Here is a 27,742-nt window from a genome sequence, read left to right as displayed (position 1 = left end):
CGCTTTCCCTGCTGTTGCACTTTCTGGAGTGGGAATAGTAATTTTTACCCCTACGCTATCCAGCACTTTCCCTACTGTTGCACTCACTGGAGTGGGAATAGTAATTTTTACCCCTTTGCTATCCAGCGCTGTTCCTACTGTTGCACTCACTGGAGTGGGAATAGTAATTTTTACCCCTACGCTATCCAACGCTTTTCCTACTGTTGCACTCTCTGGAGTGGGAATAGTAACTTTTACCCCTACGCTATCCAACGCTTTCCCTACTGTTGCACACACTGGAGTGGGTATAGTAATTTTTACCCCTACGCTATCCAGCGCTTTCCCTACTGTTGCACTCACTGGAGTGGGAATAGTCATTTTTAACCCTACGCTATCCTGCGCTTTCCCTACTGTTGCAATATGTGGAGTAAGTATATATATTAATATATACATATATGTTTAATTAATTTTAACAGTATATGTATCAGTTATTATTTTTAAATATGTTTTAATATTTATATCTATATATTTTTAATTATATGTATTATTTACTTAATGTTACATTATTATTAAAACATTTTTTAAAACAATATTTTCAAAATCGATATTTTTGACAACAATATTTTTTCTCTCAAAATTTTTGTACTTACTATTATGTAGATAGGACTTCGATATTTTTGACTTCGATATTTCCGTGTCGATATTTTTGTAGGTCCATTTTTTGTCCGTCGACATTTTGTCAGACATTCCAAACATGAACTGGTATCACTTCCCATTTGAAAATTACACCTATAAAATCTAAAAAGGCAACTCCAGGCCTATGGAAAAGACATGCCTTGCAGTAGTGAAAAACGAATTTGAGAGTTTTTCACAATCAGGACATGTAAAGGTTAAAATGACATGTCCTGCTCTCTAATTACATTGCACCCTACCTTTGGGTTTTCAGGGCCTACCATAGGAGTGTCTTATATGTACTAAAAGGAAGATTTGGGCTTGGCAAAATGTTTATTTTGCCAGTTTGAGATGGCAATTTAAAACTGCACACACAGGCTCTGCAATGGCAGGCCTGAGACATGTTTAAAGGGTTATGTAAGTGGAAGGCACAATCAGTGCTAAAGACCCACTAGTGGCATTTGGTTTACAGGCCCTGGGCACCTGTAGTGCCACTTTACTGGGGACTTAAAAGTAAATTAAATATGCCAATTGAGTATAAGCCAATGGTTCCATGTTTTAGAGGTGGATTCACAAGCACTTTAGCACTCGATACCAGTGGCACAGTGTTCAGAGTCCCAAGGCCAATAAAATAGATTCAGAAAAATGGAGGAGGAGAGGCAAAATGTTTGGGGGAAGGCCACCCTTTGGCTGACGGGTCTAACACGGCATTAATGGAGTCCACATGTATTAGGTTAAATGCAAACCTTCAAGCTTCTGAATCAAAGTGCAGTTGGTTAAGAAACCAGGACTGGCTGACTTCAAGTATAAATGACATCTGTGCAGACTGCAGAGCCATGCCTCCTCCCCCAGAAGTGATGTTTTTCTGTGAGTCAGTCTCAATCCAGGGTGAGTCCCTTTGTGAAAGAGGGAGTGTGTGGCACCTGTCACTGTCACACCATCATTATGGGATCTCAAGGTCTTGGACCCCACCCTGTCTGGGGCCGAAGAAGGTGGGAGAGGCTGCGACTGCCTATGGTGCCTGCAACATCTGTCCCAGAGGCCTCGCTTGGGCTGTGCTGTAAGGTGCAGTGGAGCTGGAACAATTTAGGGGTGCTCGTAAGATGCATCAGCTTACTAAATTATAGTGGGTAATAAAATCTTACTGTTATTGAACAAGTGCGTCTGGCAAATGAAAACATCTTTAAGTGAAGAGCATGTGTTGTGGGAGGGAAGGAAGTGAATGAAGTGATAATCTGAGTCAGGCCTTTTGCACAGAAATTGGTTCCATGATGCATTATGATGCAACTTTCTTTAAATGCATGGATTAATTATGTCTATTTATATTCCAAAAAGAGATATTTAAAAAGACAATAAATCCCAGTGTTTTTTTAGCACTGTATGCACACAAGGACAAAACATATATTTACTGTCTTACTTTCTCACCCTACTTCAACATTTGCCTGTCACCATATTTCATAATTACAAGGCCCAAATGAGTCTCAGTGTTATTAGTTGAAAAAAGTCAATGCATTTGAACAAACTGCTATTAGTGGATGAAAAGAAAACTAATTGAAGGGCCTCATTGTTTTCCATTTTCTTTCTCAATCACCTCCACGTCTGGGGGGCTGCAGCACCTACCACACCCCTTGTTCTATTATACCTGAAAGGTGGGAATAAGGCACAGAGAGAGAAAGGCTGAGAAAGACCAGTGCTGATGGGGGTGGCTGTCACTCATGACCCAACAGCACCTTGTTCTCTCTGACCACCTACTCTCCTTGACCTATGACCCCTGTGATACCTACTCTGGACCCTTTGCCTGGATCCAGTGAGTGTCAGTTGATAAGGAAAGAGATGGAGAGAAGGGAGATGGAGAGGAAGAGAAAGAGTGACAGGGAGAGAGTGGGAGTGGGAGAGAGAGAAAGAGAGAAAGAGAGCCAAAAATAAAGCTGTACAAAACAAAAAACGTATTGACAAAGTCAAAAGGCTGGCAGCCAACTGCAGAACTACTGACTTTATCAATGGTTGTTTGTTTGCCTCTCAGCAGTGAGAAGAGACCGAGGCAACCAGACTGGAGGAGGCATCGCCATCATCTACAGGGACACCATCCGCATCACGACCAACACCGACGACACCCTGACAACCGCCGAACACCTGCACTTCCAGATCCACACGGCCCCCAAAACCACCCTCAGAGGCACCCTCATCTACCGACCCCCAGGACCACACACACAATTCAGCGAAGACATCGCCAACTTCATCAGCCCGCACGCCCTCCCATCCGCTGACTACATCCTCCTGGGGGACATCAACTTCCACCTGGAGAACAACAACGACCGCAACACCACCACCCTGCTTGACAACCCCGCCAACCTCGGACTCAAGCAGCTGGTGACCACCCCCACCCACCTCGCCGGACACACACTCGACGCTGTCTTCTCATCCAGCAAGGACATCGTCTTCAGCCACGCCACCGGACTCCACTGGACGGACCACAGCTGCGCCCACTTCACTTTCAGAAGATCCACGATCCACCACCACCAGCAACAGGTTGCTCGAAGAAGCTGGAACAAGATCACAGCAGACCAGCTCGCCACTTCCCTGAGCCAGCACCCTCCCGCCAGCTCAGCGAACCCCAGCCAGGCCGCCCACAACCTCACGAAGTGGATCAGCAACTGCGCAGACGACCTCGCCCCACTGAGAACCCCACCTAGCAGACCCGGCAGCAAGAAGGCCCCATGGTTCACCGACGAACTCAAGAGCTCCAAGAAGAACTGCCGAGCCCTCGAGAAAGCCTGGAGAAGGGAGCCAACACCGGACAACATGACCACCCTCAAGCTCGCCACCCGGAAGCACCATCAACTGATCCACGCCACCAAGAAAACAGCATTCAAGGACCGGCTGGACAACAACGCACACAACTGCAAGGAACTTTTCAACATCGTGAAAGAGCTCTCCAACCCCAACGCCGGAAACAACAACATCACCCCGTCGCAAGACCTCTGCAACTCCCTCGCCTCCTACTTCCACAACAAGATCGCGGACATACACAACAGCTTCAGCACTCAACCGACGCACGCCACGACCGAACCACCGCCCCCCACCACCACCCTCCGTGCCTGGACTCCGATCAGCACCGAAGACACCGTCCGCACGATGAACTCCATCCACTCCGGATCTCCGACCGACCCCTGCCCCCACCACGTCTTCAACAAGGCCGAAGCTGTCATCGCACCCCACCTGCGGGACATCATCAACACCTCCTTCGACACCGCCACCTTCCTGGAGAGCTGGAAGCACGCCGAACTCAGCGCTCTACTCAAGAAACCAACAGCGGACCCCACCGAACTCAAGTATTACTGCCCCATCTCGCTCCTCCCGTTTCCAGCCAAAGTCATCGAGAAGACCGTCAACAAACAGCTGGCCGCCTTCCTCGAGACGAATGGATCCCTCGACCCCTCACAGTCTGGCTTCCGAGCCAACCACAGCACCGAGACGACCCTCATCGCTGCCACCGATGACATCCGAGCCCTGATGGACAACGGAGAAAGAGCTGCCCTCATCCTCCTAGACCTCTCCGTGGCATTCGACACTGTCTGCCACCGCACCCTAGTGCAGCGCCTCAGCAACGTCGGAATCCAGGAGAAGGCACTGGAATGGATCATCTCCTTCCTCGACGGAAGAACACAGAGAGTCCGCCTACCACCGTACAAGTCAGAGGCCACCGAAGTCATCTGCGGCGTCCCTCAAGGATCCTCGCTGAGCCCCACCCTCTTCAACGTCTACATGAGCCCCCTCGCGGCCATCGCACGCCAACACAACCTCAACATCATCTCCTACGCCGACGACACCCAGCTGATCCTCTGCCTGACCAACGACCCCGCCGCCGCCAGAGCCAACCTTCACGAAGGGATGAAAGACATAGCCGAGTGGATGACGACCAGCCGCCTGAAACTGAACTCAGACAAGACGGAAGTCCTCATCCTGGGCTCCTCGCCCTCCGCCTGGGACGACTCCTGGTGGCCCCCCGCCCTGGGCACCGCACCCAAACCGACAGACCACGCACGCAACCTGGGCTTCATCCTGGACTCCTCCCTCTCCATGACCAGACAAGTCAACGCCGTCTCCTCGTCGTGCTTCAACATCCTGCGCATGCTACGGAAGATCTTCCGGTGGATCCCCACCGAGACCAGGAAGACGGTCACCCAGGCCTCGTCACCAGCCGACTGGACTACGGCAACGCCCTCTACGCCGGAACCACCGCCAAGCTCCAGAAGAGACTCCAGCGGATCCAGAACACCTCAGCCAGACTCATCCTCGACATCCCACGACACAGCCACATCTCCGGACATCTGAGAGACCTGCATTGGCTCCCCGTCAACAAGAGAATCACCTTCCGTCTCCTCACCCATGCACACAAAGCCCTACACGATCAAGGCCCGAGCTACCTCAACAACCGCATCAACTTCTACGCTCCCAAACGCCATCTCCGATCAACCAGTCACGCCCTCGCCGCCGTCCCCCGCATCCGAAGAACGACAACAGGAGGAAGGTCCTTCTCCTACCTGGCCGCCAAGACCTGGAACTCCCTCCCGACCGACCTGCGCCTGACCCAAGACCACCTCTCCTTCAGGAAGAAGCTCAAGACCTGGCTGTTCAAGCAGTAGCAGCACCCCCCTGCCCCCCAAGCGCCTTGAGACCCTCCGGGTAAGTAGTGCGCTCTATAAATGTCTTTGATTGATTGATTGATTGAGTAGTTCATAAGGTTGCATGTGTTTTCTTGCTCTTTCCACATTTGCTGATTTCTCACATAGAGGCCCTTCCTCTCCCTAGTTCGTCCATTTCTTTCCCTGTTTTTTTTTAACCCAGCCCTCCAAAGGCATTCTCACACAGTTCTTCTGTTGTTTTATATACGTACAGCGCTCTACAGGAGTGCATGTCTTTTCTTGCTCTCTCCCCGTGTGCTGCTCCCCCCTCACATCCCTGCTATTGTCAGGCCAAGCTCCGCAGGATCCAGCCGCAGGAGAATAAAAGGTCCACCTCCTGATATTACCAGTACCCCAAAATGTGAATATCCACAGGGTATTCGATTGATTAGGCGAGGGAAAGGAAGGGGAAGGACAGCAGGGGAATAGAACCTGAAACAACAAATATACAGGGTTAACAAAGTAATATATTTTACTCTCATTTATATCTCGCTAGAGAATTGCATATATATACCTGGATATAACTACAGCGGGTGGTACTTTACTTGGGCATCATCAATCGTTATAAAAACCAAACATTTGACCCTAAAATGAAAGTATTCAAAAGCATTAACTCTAGCGGATTCACACCTTTTATATATGTAAATATATGTTCAAGATGTCTTTAATAAATACCCAAAGACAGTTTATAAGCAGTCATATAAAGTTGCCACAGGAAATAAGGAGACTCAATATGAGCACCCTAGCAATTAGATTCAAAGCTAATGAGTATTCTTGATAGAGCCACTCTCCCAAATATTTGGCCAAGAGCACAAGAAATAATGTAGTCATACTGGGTTGTCTTCACCTTCGTATAACTTGTACATAGTTCCCAAGGCAAATGCTTGTGCAAAGTACATTCAATGTTGCAAGCGACAAACGTTAGCGGTGAGATCCCGCTGATAAGTAGCACAGTTATATCCAGAGAAACAAAAGAATAATTATCCAGTATACAACAGTAATACCGGTTTTGCCCACCGCAGTGTTCCGCTGTTAAAAAGTCCACAAAGAAAAGAGGTGTACACAAACGGCAATACGCTGTTAGAACACCGTCGCATTCTGCTGTGTCATCCAAACACTGCCAAGACAACCAGAATGAAAAGAGTACTTAAAGCATAATAGGAAACAGCAATACGCGGTTTGAACACCGCCGTATTCCGCTCCTGGAACCAAACAAGTAATCCTTCACAAACGAAAAAGAAGCCGGACTCCCGACTTCTACTCTTCACGAGTACTCACGGACTTCCTTGTAGCTGACGACCTACAGAATTGTATCTCTGGACACGAGATCCGTCTACGACGCCTTCCTGCAACCTTCCTCTCTCAGCCGAGAGGGAACTTCAAGCAGATCAGATTACGCGCAACGTCCTGCGCAACGCTGGTGCCTAAACTCCCATCCGCCAGCAGGCCTTCTGGGAATTGTAGTTTTTTGGTGTCCTGTAGGTGCTGCTTGCACAAATACTGACAGCTATGCTTGTCCATTTCTCCCTGCCTCTCCAATCTTCTGTGCGGCATTTACTAGCAAAAGATTTAAAAGAAGCAGTGCTCCAATGCCAATGTCAAAAGGAAGAACAAACGACTGAGTGCCCAGGATCAAAGGCAAGGTGTGTGGCACTTATTGGAGTGCTAGTAATTCTGTACAATTTAGTCCTGGCCACTTGATATAAAATTGTTGTCCAGTGATTTTCATTTTAGATTTGTGTATTTGGATAGTTAGAGAAGTAATTTAGCTTGGGTAGACATTGCTAATCAGTGCCAACTTTTTTCTGGACGACACTTTAAAAAATGACAGACGTGTTGCAGTGATGATGTAATATTTCAAAGAACCATGAGAACTATATACTTCAAAAATTCTAAAGGAAGGAGGATTAAGGCTAAAGATCCCACATCAGTCAAAATACCCTATCTAGCTAAGTCTATGGCTTCATTGATTGGTGCAGAGGGGCCTGGAACATGACCTCCATATGTCCCAAAAAAAAGTGCCACAGATGCCACTGAAACAAATTAAGCAGAGGGTGGCCGAGCACTGAAGCATGTAAATATTGTGTAGATGGAACTTATTTACTATCCACAAATGTAAACAAACAGGTAAGCAATAAATCAAGATCTTCCCAAACAGGAATAAAATACCACTAATAAATTTTGATTGTAGATATACAAGTTCTTTATTATTTTTTTAATTCTTAAAATTCAAGATCGCCAATGCATTTTGTCCTCATACGGACCTCTTCAGGGCTATACTTGAGAACTGTACTCGACTTGAAAATTCTTACTTATTATCAAATCAAATGGCATGGCAAGACAGTATAGAAAGAAGAAAACGCAAGTATGTGAGTAAATGTCGCTCTTCTTGATCTAAAGGGATGTTTTTGCTTGAATTTCTATTATGAAAGTATGGATGCTGAACCAGACCAAACCTCGACGCACAGGAGATACATATCCCGCATTACTTTTTATAATAGAAATTAAAGCAAAAACGAGATCCCTTTGGATAGGATAATGAACACATACTTTAGCTATTTACTTCTAGGAAGGGCACAAGCTACCATAGCACTGCTCAATTATGTCATTTATCTTTTCCTGAAGATTTTAGAACATATGGCATGCTTACAAAAAATTTATGTATCTATCTTTAAACCAATCCTTTGACCGTTTTCCTAAAGTGTAGGTATCTGTTTTCCTTATGAGATTTTGGTCCCTCTCATTGGCACCGAACTTTGTTATGATATCCTAGTTTTGCGTTGGAGGGACGTACGGGAGTATTTTTCCTTCACCTCTCCATTCTATGATAATAGTGATAACAATATAAAGACACGTCTATTCGATGTCCTGGAATATGAATCAAAAATATAGGTAGAACTGAAGCTGGAGAGATTTGTATTGAAAGAGAAAAAGTGGTTTGGCATAATCACGAAAGCTAAACTTCCACACTTTAATTGCCATGGTAAGAGGTACATCCAAACAGCCACTACAAAATAGGTTACAAAAGAAACTTTGCAAGAACACAGAGAGAAAAATGTAGCAAAAGAAGAAAATTGTGAATTTATCAAGGACATTCTATTGCATGCTCTTCCAACAGTCGCATTATTTGATAGAGATGCTGCAACCTACCAGTGGAGCACAAACTCGTACAAGAGCTCAAAAAAAAACTTTCACCTGAAGAATTTCAAGTCGAAAAATTCTCCTCATTGAAAACTGCTGCTTTTGTGGACTATGTGTCACAATTGCGAATGGGCAAGATTTCATGCATACAAAACTTTGGAGAGGTCGTTCAGACTGTTCTACAGATATCAAAGTCAGTGTGCACCTTGCAAGAACCGCACAATGTCTTTGACAGTTATTTTGAACTATCTGTCAAAGAATGTGAGAGACTCAGACGAAAGTCTACAAGTGGAACAACTGACCTTGCCTGCATCAAATATTTGACACCTGTACCTGTGCAACGTGTTAATTCTGGTCATGAACATCGAACAAGACGAACTTGGAGATGTTAACTCATCAAAACATTGCCAATGCTTCAGTGAACACTAATTTCCAATTATTGCAAGTGGAATGATTGTCAATTAGGAGTTGGTACCTGCAGAGATATATTCAAAAGGTACAGGCCGTATTGTTCATGAACTTAACAGCAAATTGGAGGAAGCTGACCTTCTTGTGTTGCCACATGTTGAGTGGGCTGTTTGAAATGGTTCCGATCGAGTCATTGTACTGCCAAATGACACGGATGTTATTATTGGCTACTTAGATTTGTTGCAATGTTCCTAAGTCAAGGATTGTCAGAGTTATGGTGTGTCATGGAACAGGCAAGAAAAGACACTTAATCCTGTTACATATTCTATACAAGAAACTTGACCCAGAGATGCCCAGTTTTCTTACACATATGCACATTTTCTTATTGGCATTACACTATGAGCAATATTGGAACAAAGCTTAGGGCTTTAGCTGCTGAACCTGTGAAGTTTCTAAAAGGATTTGCTTAGACAGAAGAAGAATGGGACTTTAAAGATGTAGAAAAATACCTTGTGCATGTTTTGAAAATGAGTTCTGACTGTCACACATTTGACGATCTTTGGTACAGTGAGTTCAAGAGATCAGCCCCGCTAAGTGGCCTTCCACCGAAGTCACATTCTGTGCATGGATACATTAAAAGAGAGTTCTACTTGATCAGAAGTTGTGCAAATGTTTTGGATCATGCATATGTAGAGAAAGATCCGTGTAAATTTGGTTGGTCTCTACCCACAGAACAAGTACATGTACATGCAAAACCTGTGCTTCAATAAAATGTCCCTGTCAATATGCTCTTCTCAAATGTTCAACATTCTGCAAATGTACCACGAGCGATTACTGAAACAAAGTGAACTATGAAAGTATGTCTAAAACAAAAGTGATAAACATTTGTTTTCATATTCAAATCATAAACATTGTTTAATATATACATAAAAGGATTAAAAACATTGATATTTTCTGTCTCCTTGAGACTACTTGACCCCTAAAACCTATGGTTTAACACTAAAATAAAGTATATAGGTGTGCGATCAGCTGTGGGTTTGGGGTACAGGACAGGGGTGCTTAAACAGTGCGTTTATAGTATGTGGTGATGGACAAGATTAAAAAGTGGTTAAACGGTTCTGCCAGTGTAGAGGAGAACCCTAAAACCTCTAAGTGGTGTTTAGGCGTGGGATGCCTTGACACCATACAAATGTTCAACAGGTACTGGGCATACGTATAATTAACAATTCTGATAGTACAGTAGTTGGAGACAAATGCGATTGACACGGGTAGTCTGGTAAAGCCAGTATGTGATGCTTTATGTAGTTATTTTTTCAGATTTTACAAACGCCAGCCGACACGTGTTTCATCAACAGGGCAATGCCTGTGACTCATCAGGGCTGTGAGCGGCGCGATGCGTAATCGGGAACCGGTGATGGTACGAATCAATGGAGGGATAAAATATAAGTCAATGGTATGGAGACGATGTAATCAAGCACGAGAAGCAGTCGGGTACGACTGACAGGAGGTAACCTAGGATGATGGGTTACTGCGGAGCTGTGAAGCGGGAGGGGTCCAAGGTCTCTTGGACCCATCACGCTTCACAGCTCCCAGTTCAAATGTCTGTAGTCCAAGACTACACGATAAGCATAAACAGGTTTAAGCACAGGAAATAATGAACTATTTATAGGGGAGACACAAGGTGAAACGACTCAATATCACTTTGCTTTTCTAATTGTGATAGAATCTCACTAAAAGGGTTTTTAGCTTCATGTTAAATAGGATATTGTGCCTGAACCTGCAGGTTGGACCTTATTGGTATAACATGATGAGGTGAGTCTTTATCCCAACCCAATTGATTATGATATAATTCTGGAGCTTGTGCAAGAGCCCATTTTGCAGCATATTCTGCTTTAGCTTGAACAAGAATAGAATAGAAAAGCATGATTACAAATTTAATAAATTTAATAACATTTCCAACAATCTCCCAGGGCCAATAAATTTAAGCTAAGAGGATGTCATATTAAGTGGTCAAATTCTGCCAAAAACATACTTTTGTAGTACTCTATATGTCACCCTCAAATTGAATGTCCAAAGCATAAATTCTATCTGGAGGGCTAAGCCGCTGTTCTGGAGTTTCAACCTGTACCTACTGATCAGTTGGTCTCGCCACCGTAAACTCTTGAAGAGTCTTGTGAAGTATTGTGAGCTCTGCTGCATTGTCAAGAAGAGTTCTTGCCCACATCTTATTCCGAAGAAGAGTTCTGAGAATTTGTGCCATTTTTAGTGGAAATTCCTGCCACATTCTTCTTTTTAAACTGTGCTTTTTGTTGTCGAAGTTTATCTTCCTTTTTTAAACTGATGTTAAAGGAGTGTTGTGAGTCCGCCTTTGGTTTCACATACTCCTCCTGTCTGTGATTGCCTCAACTTCCTCTCTCTGACCGCTTGTCTAGATAATCCTGCAAGGAACGAGAAAGACATGTATCAAAATACTTATTTATTACACAGTTTAATTTTAACACGCTCACGTAAATTATAATGGTTCCCTGAAGTCTGCAACTGCAGAGATCCATTCCGTGTTCTAGTTGTATCTTTATTTTTATTCCAGCGTTTTCTAGAAGACTCAGAGGCCTACTTGGAACTTCTGACTTGCCTTTAAGTTGTAGCTTATTAGCCCAATTTCCAAAACTATCCCGACCTGTTAATGTATAGATTTCTGGAAATATTTTAGAAAGCTTGTGTTCCTGGTCCACTGCGGGAACTAAAGTGAGCCGTTGGCATATCATCAATGAAGTAGCCGCCCCTTTAATATTACTTAAAATAATTGATGACGAAACTGTGGCAAAGATGCCAGTGAGTTTCATCCCCAAATCTAGGGCAGGGGCGGCTCCATGCTCAGTCTGAAGCTGTTTAACCACTTAAGGAAAAACAGCAATTTACCATGAGTAAAGCTGCAGAGGCAAGCAAATACAGTACCCCACTTATTATACTCCTCAATTGAAGGAACCATACCAAGTGGAAGACACAATGACATAGTGAGAATTCTAAACTTCTAAACTTTCTTGGGGGTCCCATATGGGGGGAAAGTGCCTCAAGCTGATTTGTTTTTTTGTGCTATTCAAAATGCAATTTCATCACGTTTCATTGGGATCTTACCCATGATAGCATTAATGGTTTGTGGACTAATTGCAGGCACAACTAACTGAGCATGTCCAGCTGTCATGTAGTCCCTATAAAAACTATGCAGGATCTGCCCGTTCGGACAGCATACACTGTAAGATTGGTGTCAGACTGATCTGAACACCTCCACCGGGTATGTTGGACTTTTGTACCAGCTAGCTCACAGTGCCACTAGAGTCTCCTCTTACCAAGGAGAGAATAGTTCTTGGCAAGCATCGAACAGGACAACCCTGATCCCTCAGGATCGTGGAAACAATGTACTACCTTTCTCTCAGGCACTCATGCTTACTTAGTCTGTCTTAGAGAGCTACACAGAATAAAGAGGCCGGGGTGTTTCAATAAGTATTTATTGAACAGTTGTTATTCTGGTGTAAAATAGATGAGCTGCAACAACCGTTAGACAGTAGCAGATATATAGGATTACAAGCACTATGAAAGTAAATGGATGGTAAAGCTCTACCATCCTGCAGTACTCATGAATACATACAAGTATATAAAATACATGATAATAAAACGATGCGTAGTCCTACAATGCCTCCCTAACTATATGTACCGAAGTGTACCTAGCGTGTGTGTAGGTGTTAAGCCAAGAATCCCTCTAGGATAAAGTCAACCCCAGTAACTGAAGTGAGAGACCGTGGGACCCCGTCCTGGTCTCAAGTTAGACACTCCGCGAGGGATATTAGACCACTTTGAGCTGGAGTGTTTGCATGCAGGAACCTCTGCGTCTCTGGCCAGTGTGTCGGCCGTAAAAGTCCTGGCCTCCTCTGTCTATCTTAGCAAAACGTGATGTATATATACCCATAGGTCTCCTCAGGGGTCTTACCTTGCTGTATTACTGTGTCGGCCTAAGGATGACGTTGGGAATGAACTTTGTACACAGATATTATACAGGAGATGTTAGTACTACTGCACTTCCAAGAATCCTCATGCATAATGTATGATATTTCGAACTAGGGAAAACCTGCGTTCTGAATGCAGTGTCGTATCTAGGCAAAAGGTCAGTCCCTGTAAACGGTTATATAGTTGTAATGTCGGGAAGAATACAGTTGAAGGGTTACGAAGTTACCTGGGCCTATATCAGGTTAAATACATGGAATATAACACAGCTTAAGGAGCCCTTGATGGTGCAGTATTTAAGGTACACATTATGAACTGCATCAGATGTTGATACCGTCTAACTAAATGGTTTAACAGAGCACGCATCTCTTGCTGTGTTAATGCACCTGCATGCGGAAAAGGAGTATAACCTGCTAAGGCCAACCAGGTCGTCCCTTTATTACTGAGAGGGCCCAGTCTTACAGTCTAATGTGTATGTGGGTGTGTGCCATGAAACCAATTATATTTTTCCTAGTAAGTTAATGGGATTGCTAAATACTAATTAGGTCTATATGCAGCTGGAACAGCAGCCTCAGTACACGTGTGAAAGGTCTGTGAATTTGATTCGACTACAGGGAAATTAAGCCAGGAATAAATATTTTCACATTTGTATGCTTGTGAGTCTCTACTATGAAGGTAACATCTCCACCACCATTGACAAGCCCATATCTATTGAAATGATTACTTACTGCTTCTCTGCAGTTAATAGCAATAATCACTGTTTGCGCTGCCATAGTAATGAATGGAATTCAAAGAACGTAAACACTATCATGGACTATCTTTTTAAAAAACCAAGCTTGAGCAACCTACAGAAATACATTTGTACTTCTTATTCAAACTGAAGAGGATAAATCCTTATCACCATGGACGTCGCCATATAAAGGCAATAAAGGAGCCTTGGGCACAATCAAGAAACTACTCAGGTGACCTATTAAATCGGAAGCAAACCTAAAATGTTAGTGATGCCATCTTATACTTTTTTTTTGTAAAATTTTTATTTAAAGTTTGCAGGAAAAAAAGAAGAAAGGAAAGGAGAAAAGAAACTTATACAAGCGACAATTCGGCATTATGCCCCACACAGGGGGTGCTATAGGAAGCTCAAAGAAAAAGAGGGGGGGTTGCTAAGGTGGGGTAGCATAGCAGTGCCAAAAAAAAAGGAAGAAAGTTCTGTTCGCAAGTCCAACCCATGCCAAAGAAACTCAGATCTATTCCTGGTCAATTGTCCGGCAGTGGGAGTAGTGCTATGAAAGGCCTCGAAGCTAACAAACCCCACGGCTATGCAGTGTCGCAACTGTGAACATTCCCAAATACCCAACTGGTCCCCCCCCCCCCCCGGTGGTGGTGGCGACAGCACACTCATTCATTCCAACCCCCCCATCATATAGTCTGATTAGATCTGGAAGAGGTGAAGAGCGCGGATCGTAGATGGGCAGACCGCTGATGGCAAGCCTTGTGACAGGAAACGGACCAGGGGACCCCATTGGAATAGGAAGTTTTTAAAATTGCCCAGGAAGATGTCGGCCATTCTCTCCATGCTCAGAAGCCCCCACAGTTTCGCGTGTCACAATGAGGTAGCCGGGGCATTCGGTTTCTTCCACGCTGCAGCTAACGTAAGTTTGGCGGCCCCAAGGCAGAGCCATAGGATACGTTTATCCGCTTTAGTTTGGTGTTCTAACGTTGGGTCATGGAGCCCCAACAGGTCATGAGCCATTGATTCCGGGATCGGGTAACCCAGGATGGCCTTGATGTGGGACAGAATTTCGGCCCAGAACGGGAGGATGACCGGGCAATCCCACCAAATGTGGCGAAAATCTCCCAAAAGCCCACAGCCCCTCCAACATCTATCCGAAGAAGCTTGAAATATTCGATAGAGCTTGGACGGGTAAAGATACCAATCGAGCTTGGTCTTCAAGTGGGCCTCCCTAAGACTCACCGAATGGTTAAACGCCGTGATATCGCGCCAGAGGCCTTTCCATTCGTCATCGGGAATGTCTCGGCCCAGCAGGCCCTCCCAGTGCTCCATGTAGCGGGGACGCGGAGAGTCCACCGTGGCCAGCAATAGCCCGTACAGGAAGGAAATCGTCCCCTTCATAGTGGAGGTGCGCAATAGAAAGGCCTCAAATGGTGAAAGTGGCCGGGTAGCGGCGTCTCCTATTCCCGCCGATGTCGCCCAGTGGAGAAGTTGAGTGTGGCGGAAGCGTTCAGTGGGCGGGATCCCATAGTCACGCATGCAATTGTGGAATGTGAGGGGTGCCGTTCCATGGAACAAGTGTGTAAGCGCTTTACAGCCTCCCTCTCTCCATAATCTGAAGGGTCCCTCCTGAATCGACGGTGGGAAGGCAGGGTTGAAGTGAATGGGAGTAAAGGGAGACGGAAACGTGGTCCAGCGTTCATCGCTGGAGACCGTATCCCACACCTTCAGAACTGTGCTAGTAGGGGTGCTAATGTAAGCATTCCTAGGCCTGTCCACCTTCGGTTTCCAGGCCAAGTCCCAGATCGACCTCCCAGCCACACTTCTATCCATATGGAACCAGTGTTTTTCTGAGGGTTGCTGGGACCATTCCACCAATACTCGCAGCTGCGCTGCTTTATAGTACAAATCCCTACTTCCACGGTCGACCCAGTGTCATGAAGGAGAGGCGTGCCCATCCACCCTGCCAGACAAATCTCAGCATTAGGGTTTTGAGGCGCCGAAAAAAGTCCATCTCTATCGGGATAGATAAAGAAACTTGGGCAGGAGAACCATCTTAAGAGCATGGATCCTGCCAAGCCAGGAGATATACTTCGGCTTCCACCGGTCCAGGTCCGCTCGTACCGCGGCTAGCATTGAGGGGAAGTCAGCTGAGAATAACGATCCTATGGCAGGCGTCAAGTGAACTCCCAGGTACAACAGAGAGGCAGACGCCCATGGCAATGCCATGAGCAAGCGCACCCGCTCCACTTCCGTCGGTGGAAGAGTCAGGTTCAGTATGTACGATTTGTCAAAGTTGACTTTGAACCCAGCCACCTCCTCAAATTCGGACAGCACCGTCTGAATATGCGGCAACGATTGAGCCAGATCCCCCACCGACAACAGCACATCGTCCGCAAAGAGGGAAATTTTATGCTGTTCACGCGTGAACGGAAGACCCTTGATCTGTTCCCTCTCCCGTATTGCAAGCGCCAGTGGTTCAATATCCAAGGCAAAGAGGAGAGGGGAGAGAGGACATCCCTGCCTCGTCCCCCGTGAGTGAGGGAAACAGGCCGACCGATGCCCATTAACCACCACCCTAGAGCTGGGGCTGCTGTAATTCGCCCAGAACATCGTTATAAACTGGCGTGAAAAGCCAAAGGCGGCCAGAGTGCGAAACAGAAACTCCCAATCAACATGATCAAAAGCCTTCTCCTCATCCACCCCACCAATACTGCCGGGATGCAGAACCTGGTGGCTTTCGCTATCAGGTGTATCACCCGCCTCAAGTTGTCATGTGTCTGCCGACCCTTAATGAACCCGGATTGATCCGGGTGGATGATGGCCGGCATCAGGTCCTGGAGCCTGCGGGCAAAGATAGAGGAGTACAATTTAGCATCCACATTAAGAAGTGCTATCGGGCGATACGACGAGCACTTGGAAGGGTCCTTCCCCGGCTTGGGAAGCACAGTGATCATGGCCTCGGCCATAGTCCCAGAAGTCTGTCCAGTCACTGCCATTTCATTGAAAAGGGAGACCAGAAAGTCACTCAATTCCGTCGCAAATGATTTGTAGAAGAAAGCAGCATAGCCGTCCGGGCCCGGCGCCTTGTGGGGCTCCAGGGCCTTAATAGCCTCCAACACCTCTGTTCTGGAAATGGGGGCCGCCAGAAGGTCATTCCACTCTCTAGATACCTGCAGCAAGGGGAGATTTGCCAGGAACTCGTCCTGGGCGCCCTGGTCTAAAGAGCCGCCCTCGTAAAGTGCAGCGTAGAATCGGCCAAAAATGTCCGCCTTATCCTTGTCCCGGTGCTGTAGGGTTCCCCCAGAGCCCTGAATCCCCCCAATGTATTCCTTCTCCCTCTTTTATCGGCGCTGACAGGCCAGGTGCCTGCCCACCTTATTACCCTGCGAGTATGAAACGCGCCGCAACCGCAGGAGGGTGAATTCAGCCCTATTGGTGTAATGAGCCTTTAACTTTCCCCGGACCGCTGTCAGAGGTCGGAGGGTTATCCGAGATGGGTTCGACTTGTATGCCTGTTCCAAGACTGCGAGCTCTGCCTCCAAATCTTCCCGTTCCTTCTGCCGCAATTTATTGAGGTTTGAATTGAGGCCTATGCAGGTGCCCCTCAATGAGGTCTTGCAGGCGTCCCAGGTGGTGAACACTGACGTGTCCGACACCGGGTTAAGAGACAGGAAGTCCCTGATAGCCTTCCGCAGCTCCTTACACGAGGCCTCGTCTCTGACGAGCGCAGCCGGAAAATACCATTTCCGTATGCCATCTCCCCCTACCTACCAACGCAGCACGAGGACCAGTAAGCTATGATCTGATACGGAGAGCGGAAAAACCCTTGAATCATGGACATCTCCCCTGAGGGCTTGGCTCAAAATAATATGGTCTATGCGGGAGTAGGACTGGTGGACGTGGGAAAAGAAGGTATAATCCCGGGCCTGAGGGTGCAAGGAGCGCCAGCCATCAATCAAACCTAGCTCACCCACCTGGCATTTCGATTCAGCTGAAAAGACACCAGAGTCCGTCCTCTGAGCACGGGAGCTGTCCAAGTCTTTATCCCAGATCATGTTGAAGTCACCCAGTAAGAACAAATGCCCCTCAACAAAGTCCCCCACTTTATCCAACAGGCCCTGGAGAAATTTATTCTGCTGGGCATTGGGTACATACACCACTACAAACGTGCATAATCGGCCATATAACAACCCTTTGACCATCAGCCAGCGACCTTCCTTAACACAACATACCCCCACAGGTTGGAAATGGAGGGACGCCCGAAAGAGAAGAGCCCCCCCCCTATGTTTGGTAGGGGTAGAAGACCTATAGATGAGGGGAAAGTGTTTATGTCGGAGCCGTAGCTCATCTTTGCGCGCTAAATGGGTCTCCTGGAGACCCACCACATCCAAGTTATGGTCAGGCAAGTATTTCCATAGTTTTTGGCGTTTCTGCGGGGAGTTAAGACCCTTCACATTCCACGTGCCAATGCTAAGAGGCATGGGAAAACATCAGGCTCCGCAGCCTTGCATTCGCAATGTCAACATGCCCTCGCCCCCTCCCTGCCAAAAACCTCCAGACATCCCCTCTTGCCCCAGCCCCCTCCCGCGTGGACCCAACAGGCCCCCCGCCCCCACATCCCTCGTCCGCCCCAGGCCCCATGGACCCCAGAACACCTGCGCCACCGCAACAATGGGGGGTTCCTAGACAAGAAAGAACACCGGGGGCTGCCTCTCTGCAGAAACATGGTATACAAACGCCCCTGGGGTGTCCCTCTAGGGGGAACAAAGCTCACTGCAAACATCAATCGGCCACCACCACCACGCAACCCACCCCAACCCAATCCCCAACTACCCCCCCTCCTGGCCCCCTCCCCAATCCCACCAACCCCCACCCCCCCCCAACAAACCAACCAACCATAGCAATATATTCAACAGTCCCAAAGGATAGTAGTCTGAAGAGACCTCCTCCTGCTGGGGTCGGGACACCACTGATAGGTCCCCAAGGGCCACGGTCCGGGGTGTCTCCTCAAAAAGTACAAAAATACACTCCGTACCTGAGTTCATGTGTCCCTCCGGCGGCGTCAGCCTTCAGCCCAAGAATTAGGCCGCTCCGGAGCTCTGCTGAGAAGCCGCCGATGTCACCGAGGCCACAGAAGCCACTGCCTCTCCTCTCTCCTGCTGGCTAAATGTTCGATCAGGCCTCCTGCGATCCGTCCCCGAACCCATTCTGTGCCACGAGGGGGACCGCCGTCGTCTCCGCGATGGTGAACCACCAGCCGTCGGTGATGGAGTCGAGTCGTCAAGGCCCAGAAGCTCTTTCGCCACTTGGAGGGAACGGATTTGCGCCAGCCTGTTTTGCCACCTAAAGATGATGCGGAAGGGATGACCGCATGAATAGGAAATGTTGCGCTCTTTCAAAAAGGTGGTCACTGGACGGAACTCGCGCCTCTTCTGAAGTGTTGAAGCTGCTAAATCTTGATAAAGTTGAGGATGGTGCTCTCGGAATCGCAGAGACGGAATGTCCCGCGCCTTCCGCAGGATACGCTCCTTGAGTTGGAAATCATGCACGCAAAATGTCAGGGGGCGGCCCTCCATCTCGTCTGGGCAAACCCACCCTGTGGACCCTATCCATCCTGATATCGCTCAAGTCCTCCTCGTCGAGAATCTGCAAGAAAAGCGCCTGCACATAGCCTCGCAAGTCGCCCGCCTCACCATCCCACGGCACCGCACGTATGCGGATGTTGTTCCGGCGGGAACGGTTCTCCAGATCCTCCGCGTGGGCTTGGTGGTTCAGATTCTGCTCCGTAAGGCGGAGCACATCTTGTTGCAGTTGGTGTACATCATTCGCCACGCTCAGGTCATGGTCCTCCAGGGTGGCCACGCGCTCTCCGATGCTGTCCATGTCCCTGCGTACTTCGCGAAGATCCGACGCCAGTTGAGCCCGGAGCTCAGATATGTCCTCCTTTATAGATGCGAATAGCTCCGTCATAAAGGCCTTGGTAGCTGGGGCCTCATCGTCCTTCTGCCCGGATGAAGCGCTGGGACCATCCTTGCCGGGTTTCCCTTTGCGCACCGTAGTGGACATCGTTGGACCTCTGTACCATCGGTGCCCAATCCAAAGAAGGGGGTCACCTTGTAGCCAAAAGTGGCTTCGCCCAAGTGCCAGCACTCTGTCCCAACTGGGATACAACCCCGGTGTTCACCGTCTCTCCCACAGAGCCTACGTTGGTGTCGGCGCTCTAGGCGATATTTGGCATCACCTTTCTAAGCCCCTCGTGAGGGACCGCACCAGGACCCAGCGGGAACAGTCCAAGGTCCACGAATGCCGACCCCCAGGCCTCAGCTGCGCCGCCACCCTCGAGCCCGCTGTACTTCAATGTAGGGAAGAGCACTATGACCAGACGATCTCCACTCCCTGCGGCATCACCAAATTAAAGTCTAACCACCGCGCGTCTCGGGCCCAGCTCCGAAGTCCAAGCAGTGAGCTCTCCCCATGAAGTGCCATCTAGCAGTAGCCTCACCTCCGAAGTGCTGTGTCCCCAATGTCCAAGCCACCTGTCCTCACGCTGCAGGGGTGAAGGGAAGGTGTACTTCGAAATGGCCGGCCAGGCTGCCGAACGCCCGCCACTCACCGAAGCCATACACTGCGCCCAGCCTCTCTGCAGCAATAGGGTCGGCCGTAGTGGTCGTTCCGCCCTTTCGCGATGACCAGGCCACAGTCCCCGGCCTCGCGTAGTCCGTGCGGCCGGAAGGCCGGACCGCACCTCTCCGGACCCTGCCCCCGTGCTCCGACCAGGAGCCGCCGCTATGTCCGGGTCAAGTCTCCTCCCCACCGGGTAGCCAGGCGCTTATCCTCTCGCCTCTCCGTACGGTTCGGTCTTCTTCGCAACTAGGCCGCAATCCCCGGGGTCGTGTACCCCGCTGGCCGGAAGGCGCGGCCCCTCAGTAGTCCGGGCTTCACCGCTCCACCGCCGCCAACAGCTACTGCAGCGATCCGCTGGAGGAAGCGACCGGGACCCCGCCCGGAGCTCCGGCTGATCTCACTCGGCCCTCCAGAGCCGCTGCGGCCCTCAGCACTCTCCGACAAGGCCGCAGTCCCCCAGGCCCAAGACCCGCCGCCGGTCCTCGCGACACTCCAGCTTCAGATGCGGCGCCTTTCCCAGGGTGCCTCTGCAGCCAGCTGGGATCCGACGGCTGGGCACGGCCCCCAGGGGCTACAGGTGTGTCCGAGGAGCCGTGAATGAGCCCGGGACAAGTGCTTTACAAAGCTATGAAAGGCCCAGCGCCAGATGGGACACAAAGCACGTCCTACTCCGCCGCCATCTTGGCCACGCCCCCATGTTATACTTTTCATGCAAATTTAGTAGGACAGCGTATTAGATAAACAAAACTTAATAATGCAGAAACTGAGTCTTCTTATATCATGAATGAATGTTGATTCGGATAGTTCACAGTAACACATCCAAACTCCTAAACCTCCAGAGTTATAGATGCTGACGGCAAACTCTAAAATGACCACTCTTGTTCCAAGGAATCAGTGGAAACCCTCTTGTTTGTCACTTTTGTCACTTTTTCAAAAGTATATACACATTCGGCAGCCGAGGTTCGTCTGTGTTTATTTGCCCTACCTCCCGAAATGATTTACCTCTAAAAAGTTTTAGGTCCCGATTCACAGAACTAATTTAAGACAAAATCCTAAACTTACTACATTTGTTATTCACAGAAGTTAGGATTTTGTCTTAAGTTTGTCTTAAGGCAGACTTAAGACAGACTTAAGACGAATCACAGGATGTTGAGCTGATGCCGAGATTCGAACGTAGCTCCCCAGCTCTAAAGTTCGCAATTCTAGAACTTGTGGCGGGAGGTGTGTCTAAAAGTATATGTCGGTGCTGGCAATCAATGAGAGAGACCTGTGCATTTTTCAAATCTGTGGTGAAAAAATATGAGTATGTTGCTGGAGATGTGGGCTGCCGTGCCACCAATGTACTTACAGGGGGAGGGTAAACACCCATTATTCTGCAACTTTCTTTCCACATATCATCACTCCGCAAACTTTCATTACGAAAGTACCATGACTCCGCAATGCCAATATAACGCATGGCATTACATTTTATATGCTTTTACCATGCATACATTTACACCGAAATTCGTTGTAAATGCATGAATGGTAAAAGCATGTTTTTTTTAAAATGTTTGGATAAGGTATGTATGGGTATAGGGGTATATGTTTTGGGGTACTGAGGTATATGTTTTGGGGTGTTTGGGTATTTTAAGGGTTCAGATATAGTTTTGGGTTATAGGGTACAGGGGTAGTTTAAGGGTTTAGGGATAGGTATGGGTTTTGGGGTACCGACTTATTTTTAGGGTTCAGGGCTAGGTTTGGGTTTTGGAGTATAGGGGTATTTTTAGGGTTCAGGGGTAGGTTTGGGTTTTAGGGTACAGGGGTATTTTAAGGGTTCATGGCTAGGTTTGGGTTTTGGGGTACAGGGGTAATTTTAGGGTTCAGGGCTAGTTTTGTGTTTTGGGGTACAGGGGTATTATAGGGTTCAGGGGTAGGTTTGGGGTACAGGGTTATTTTTATGGTTCAGGGCTAGGTTTGTGTTTTGGGGTACAGGAGTATTTTTAGGGTTCAGGGGTAGGTTTGGGTTTTGGGGTACAGGGATATTTTAAGGGTTCAGGGTTAGGTTTGGGTTTGGGGTACAGGGGTATTTTAGGGTTCAGGGGTAGTTTTGGTTTTTAGGGTACAGGGGTATTTTTAGGGTTCAGGGCTAGAGTTGGGTTTTGGGGTACAGGGGTATTTTTAGGGTTCAGGGGTAAGTTTGGATTTTGAGGTACAGGGGTATTTATAGGGTTCAGTGCTAGGTTTGGGTTTTGGGGTACAGGGGTATTTTTAGGGTTTAGGGATAGGTTGGGGTTTTGGAGCACAGGGTATATTTATAGGGTTAAGATGGGTTAGTGTTTAAGGGTGTTGGGGTATTTTAAGGAGTAAGGGTGGGTTATGATTATGGGGTGCAGGGGTATTTAAAGGGAGCAGGGTGGACACCCGGAGCTGGAATGTACAGAACCTGGGAAGATAAAACAATGAAATATTGGGCACAACGCTCACTTTTTTTTCCGTAATCCCGCGCCCGCACACGCCCACGCCCCCAGCACACGCCCACAGCACACGATATGAGACATGGCATGAAGGGCGGAAGGTACCACACGCCCCCAGCGTTTGTCGTGCCCACAGCACACGCCCACAGCACAACGCAGACACGCCCACAAGGGACTATTTTGCTGTCACGGTTCTTTTACCTTTTAAATGTATATGGTGGGCGTCTGCATAGCCTATGCCTTCTGCTGCAACTGCCCTTTCCAACGCTGTATTGGGTGTTGTGATTGGTGCTGTGGTTCCTGAGATTACCCGCCTGAAAGATTTGGGCTCTCTCATTATTATATTAGTATAGATTGCTGTGAATCCCATTATTCATGTATCCTACTTAAATCATGTAGTCTGTATGCTTTATTTGCACTTCATATGGTGTCACTTTTCGGCCCATTTCTTTTATTGTTCCTGTAATAATGATTGCGTAATGCTTTTTTTTTGGGTGCATTTTGTACTTTTTATATGGATCAGATTCAAAAACATAAATAAATGCATCGATTGATTGATTTCACTATACATAGGCTTCATCACAAAGCAACCATTGGCATATATTAATAAAATTATAAATGTGTACAAAATGGCTGTAGGAAAAACAATAAGCACTCTTTCCTAAGTGTTTCTAATAAGTATTCTCAGTTTAAATTTGTACCCAAAGGTTTTGCTATAGAGGGTAACCAACTAAGCATGGGTGAATTTTGCGGATCTCGCGTTCGCGAATTTTGCGGATTTGCGAACTCGCAATCCGCAAAATCCGCGAATTCCCGCGGATTTTTTTTTTTTTGTGTTCGCCCGTGTTTCTGCCAGTTCGCGAGGGTTTTTACAATTTCGCAATTTGCGAACTTACCTGTCGGGTCGCAAGTTTTGCGAACTTGTTGTTTCTACGTGTCCAGCCTGTTTGGGACACTCTTCTTCATCACTGCCACTCTCTGTCACCACTGCCACTCTCTGACTACTCATGCCACCCTCTGGCCCACCCATGCCACCCTCTGTTTCATCACCACACCCTCTGGTTGTCCAGTGTACATTATTTTCGGCAAAGCAAAGCACACCTTCCCTGCCTCAAGTGACCTGAATTAATTTGGGGCTGATTAATGTGTCACAGAATATTTTTTTAGCTGGCACCTGCTTCCTTAGTGCGCCCTGATTAGTGATCTTTTGCACTTGCTAAGTGCTTTCATTGTTGCAAAATTAGTTACAACACCTGCCCTGCCCCAACTGACAATAATGAATTAGGGGCTGATTAATGGATTTTAACTTCCAGCCTGGCTCCTGCTTGTCTCCCTTAGCTGTAATTCAGGACCTTTGTGGCATATGTGTAACTATTCTGAGGTTCAGAGCAGGGTCACATAATAGTTGCAACTGGCAACTGAACTCTGGAGGGGCCCCTCAGGAAGCACTACAGGAAATGGCTACTAATGATGAGCCTGAACTTTAGAACCTGGCAAGTAGTTTCAGTTTTGCTAAGATCGTATTTCTGCAATTTAGCACTTATTCGCGGGGCGCGAAGTTGTACTGGGAAGCCGCGAACTCACGCGAACAGTGCGAGCAGTGCGAGCAAAATCCGCTGCTCGCGGATTTGCGGATTTTGCGGGAGATTCGCGAATCTCGCGGATTGGGAATTTCCCGAAAATCCGCAAAATCCGCAAGCGAAACGGATTTTCCGCCCATACCTATAACCAACACAAGAATCCTTGCCTCCTACACTAATCTGTCAGGTTCCATGAAACAAAATACCTGTATTTAAAATTCAAACATTTATAGAGCGCTGCAAATCACCCTAGGTCTCGAGGAGCTGGAGACGTTGGCTGCTGTGTGGTGGTTTGATTGGTAAAACATCCAGGTCTTGAGTTCTTTCCTGAACTGCTGGAGCGACGGTGCCGTCCTGACGTGCAGGGGGAGGTTGTTCCATGCCTTGGCTGCCAGGTGTGACAAGGAGCGTTCTACGCTGTTGGCTCGGTGGATCTGGGGGGTGTCTGCGAGGCAGAGGGAGGAGGATCGAAGGTGTCTGGCTGGTTGGTGGAAGGTCAGGCGTTTGTTGATGTATGCTGGTCCTTCGTTGTGTAAGGCCTTGTAAGCGTAGGTCGGCATCTCTTCTGTCGCACCAATCTATCCTTATGGGTCTATTAACGTTGCCAAATGCTTTTCACAATAAATAAGCCAGGCCTACAGTTTTGTCATTCCTTTATATAATAGCAGGTCAGACATGTGCGATATGGCAAACAGCATCACTGGCTTGCCACCATAACCAATTCAGGCTTACTGTTTTGAGCATAAGCTTTGCAACAAAGCATAAAGTGTAATACAAGCACTCTTTTTAATTGGAAGCACACAACTTCTGCCCAATCAAATGCTTTGGCAATCAACATGTGGAGGACCTAGAGCTCCTATCCTGTAGTGCATCTTAAAGCTCCTTTTCTATTTAATGATAAGACCAGGAAAGAGATGTCCTGTCGAGCCAGGCGTAAAAAGGGTCAACATTTGCTGCAACAGTATTTTCAGTTCAACTGCATAAAAGGCTTTTAGTAGCTCCAACTTTACCAACCTGAAAACACACACCTCACAGGCCCGAAGGTAAACGTTGATGTTATACATTTTCCAGGTCGTGCGTCATTTGAAACAATAAAACCACCAAGCGTTGGCATCTTTGTTTAGTGTATAATTAAGGGCTTCTCGCAATTAGAAGAGATATCATTTGCTACTTAACACACACAACAAAGCCTTAACTGGGCTATGCAGACAGTGCCTTTTGGCTGCACACAGTCAAACAATATTCAACACACATAGGAGATTATAATAATATTGCATTAGAGAAAACAAATGATATAATCCCAGTACAGCTGCAGATATCAGTTTACTCCAATAAAGGGGGCAGTGTTGCACAGGCGGGCAACTAGAGCCAAATTTCGGGTGGGGGGATGATAAATATTTCGGGGAGGGGGGCTAATTCTTCCAACCATAGACAGAGTGGCTGTAAGAAGGGGTGAACACACAACAAAAGCCTCATTTACAAGTAAATGGGGGCATATTATCAAGGACCAGTGTTAAAATTATCGCCATTTTATCGGCAGGAAACTGCTGATAAAACGGCGATAATGGGCTTGGCGACTAGGGCTAGGGCGACTGACTCCGGAATCTGGGAATCACGGTTCGATCCCCGGGGCCGGCGGCAGATTAGCTCAGCACCATGTGACTCTGGGCAATAGCTTGCTTAATCTTCCCAACGGCCCCCAGCGCCTAGAGACCCTTACGGGTGATTGTGCGCTTTACAAATGTGGATTATTTATTATTATTATTATTATTATTATTATTATTATTATTATTATTATTATTATTATTATTAATACGCCCTTGTTAATTCCCATAGAAGCCCATGTTCTGATGTTAACATGGGCTTCTATGGGAATTAACAAGGGCGTATTATCAAGCCCATTATAGCCGTTTTATCTGCATTTTCCTGCCGATAAAACGGCGATAATTTTAACACCGGTGCTTGATAATATGCCCCTTGGTCTTTTAAAGACCTGTTAAGTACTCGGGTGCAGCTGCAAACAGATGCTCTCCAGCCCGCGAAGCTGTCTCCGCCCGGGCTGACACACAGGACGGGGGGCTGAAGCCCCGTGAGCCCAATGGGTGTTGCGCGCCTGGGGTTGCATATATGTACATGTCCTCTGCATACGAAAGTCTTTTTAACCCACCTTCTTTACACTGGCCAAAGTCGTTTCTGAAACTACATATTATTTGAATTTATAAATACACCCAAATGGCATGCCACAAAGACTTGAGATAAACCCGAGATATGCATTAAGTTCGGAGTGGGGGGGACGTGGTTCCTCGTTTTATGCTCAAGTTCTGAATAGCTTGCCATTTATTTCAAACCTTATAATGAATTGGTAGCTGCCAAGTTTCCCAGGTCCATGTGTGATGTGCTGCTCCAGTTCAGTTTTTTTCCTTTGAATTGTGGCACTTGTAGTCCTGTTTCATAATGCAGTAAACAACACTACAAATCCCAGAATTCAGAAAAAATAGCACATCACGCATGGACCTGGGAAACTTGGCAGGGCTGAATAATAAAAAGTGTTTACACAGCAAACATGTCCATCAATGTAGTGCTTTTGTTTCCGGGTCAAACACAGAGGTTGGTACGATCTACATCATGCACAGGAGCGAGTGTCCTTGGTGTGGTGTCCAAGGCCTGGTCTCAACTATTCTTCACACACTCGGCTGAGTGGATACAAGAGAGAGGAGCCACTTTACAGCTTTGCCAAGTTTCTGAGGTTCATTCATGACTAACTACTCAAGTTCAGGTTTTTTGTTTTGCATTCTGGGACGTGTAGTTCTGTGTACCCTATTTTAATACCAAGAGTACGTCCCAAAATTCAAAGGAAAAATAGACTTGAACAGTTAGCCACATATGGATGTTAAAACTTGACCGCTATGTATTCCACTGCAGCCCCTGCTTCTGACTGCTCTTAGGTAGGCTTTATAGTTGTTTACATATTTGCTAAAGCTGCTTCTTAGATATAAAATAAAAAAACAATCTCCTCCAATCAGTATGTTTGCATTATTAAATACAGTATGTCTGCTTTTAAAATGTCTTACATACATTATTGTCCTTTTGCTATCGGCAAAGCCAAAAGGTCAGGAATCACAGTTGAAAGTCGAGATCTGTTGGCTTTGCCAATGCTTGTTTCCACTTTGTGATAGCATGTAAACGGGTCTCTAAGTTATTAACCTCACAGGCCTCTAGATGAAGTTACTTCTCAGGAGGACATCTTTTTACTCTGCATTTCAGATAATTTAAGGATCATTTATTCCCTAGACCCATGAACCCTACACATATTTCATCCATCGACTCAAATGTCTTAGATCATACGTTGATTGCTGGTAGCTTCTTTAGATTGATGAACTATCACAGAGTAGTGGCTCTGGCATCTGCTACCCCCTGATCTTCAATATGTCTCATCGGACGGCACAGCACCGGTCGTTTTCCAAAGTT

This window comes from Lissotriton vulgaris, chromosome 7 (assembly GCF_964263255.1).
Source record: "Lissotriton vulgaris chromosome 7, aLisVul1.2, whole genome shotgun sequence".
Lineage (NCBI taxonomy): Eukaryota > Metazoa > Chordata > Amphibia > Caudata > Salamandridae > Lissotriton > Lissotriton vulgaris.
This window is presented reverse-complemented; position numbering follows the sequence as displayed.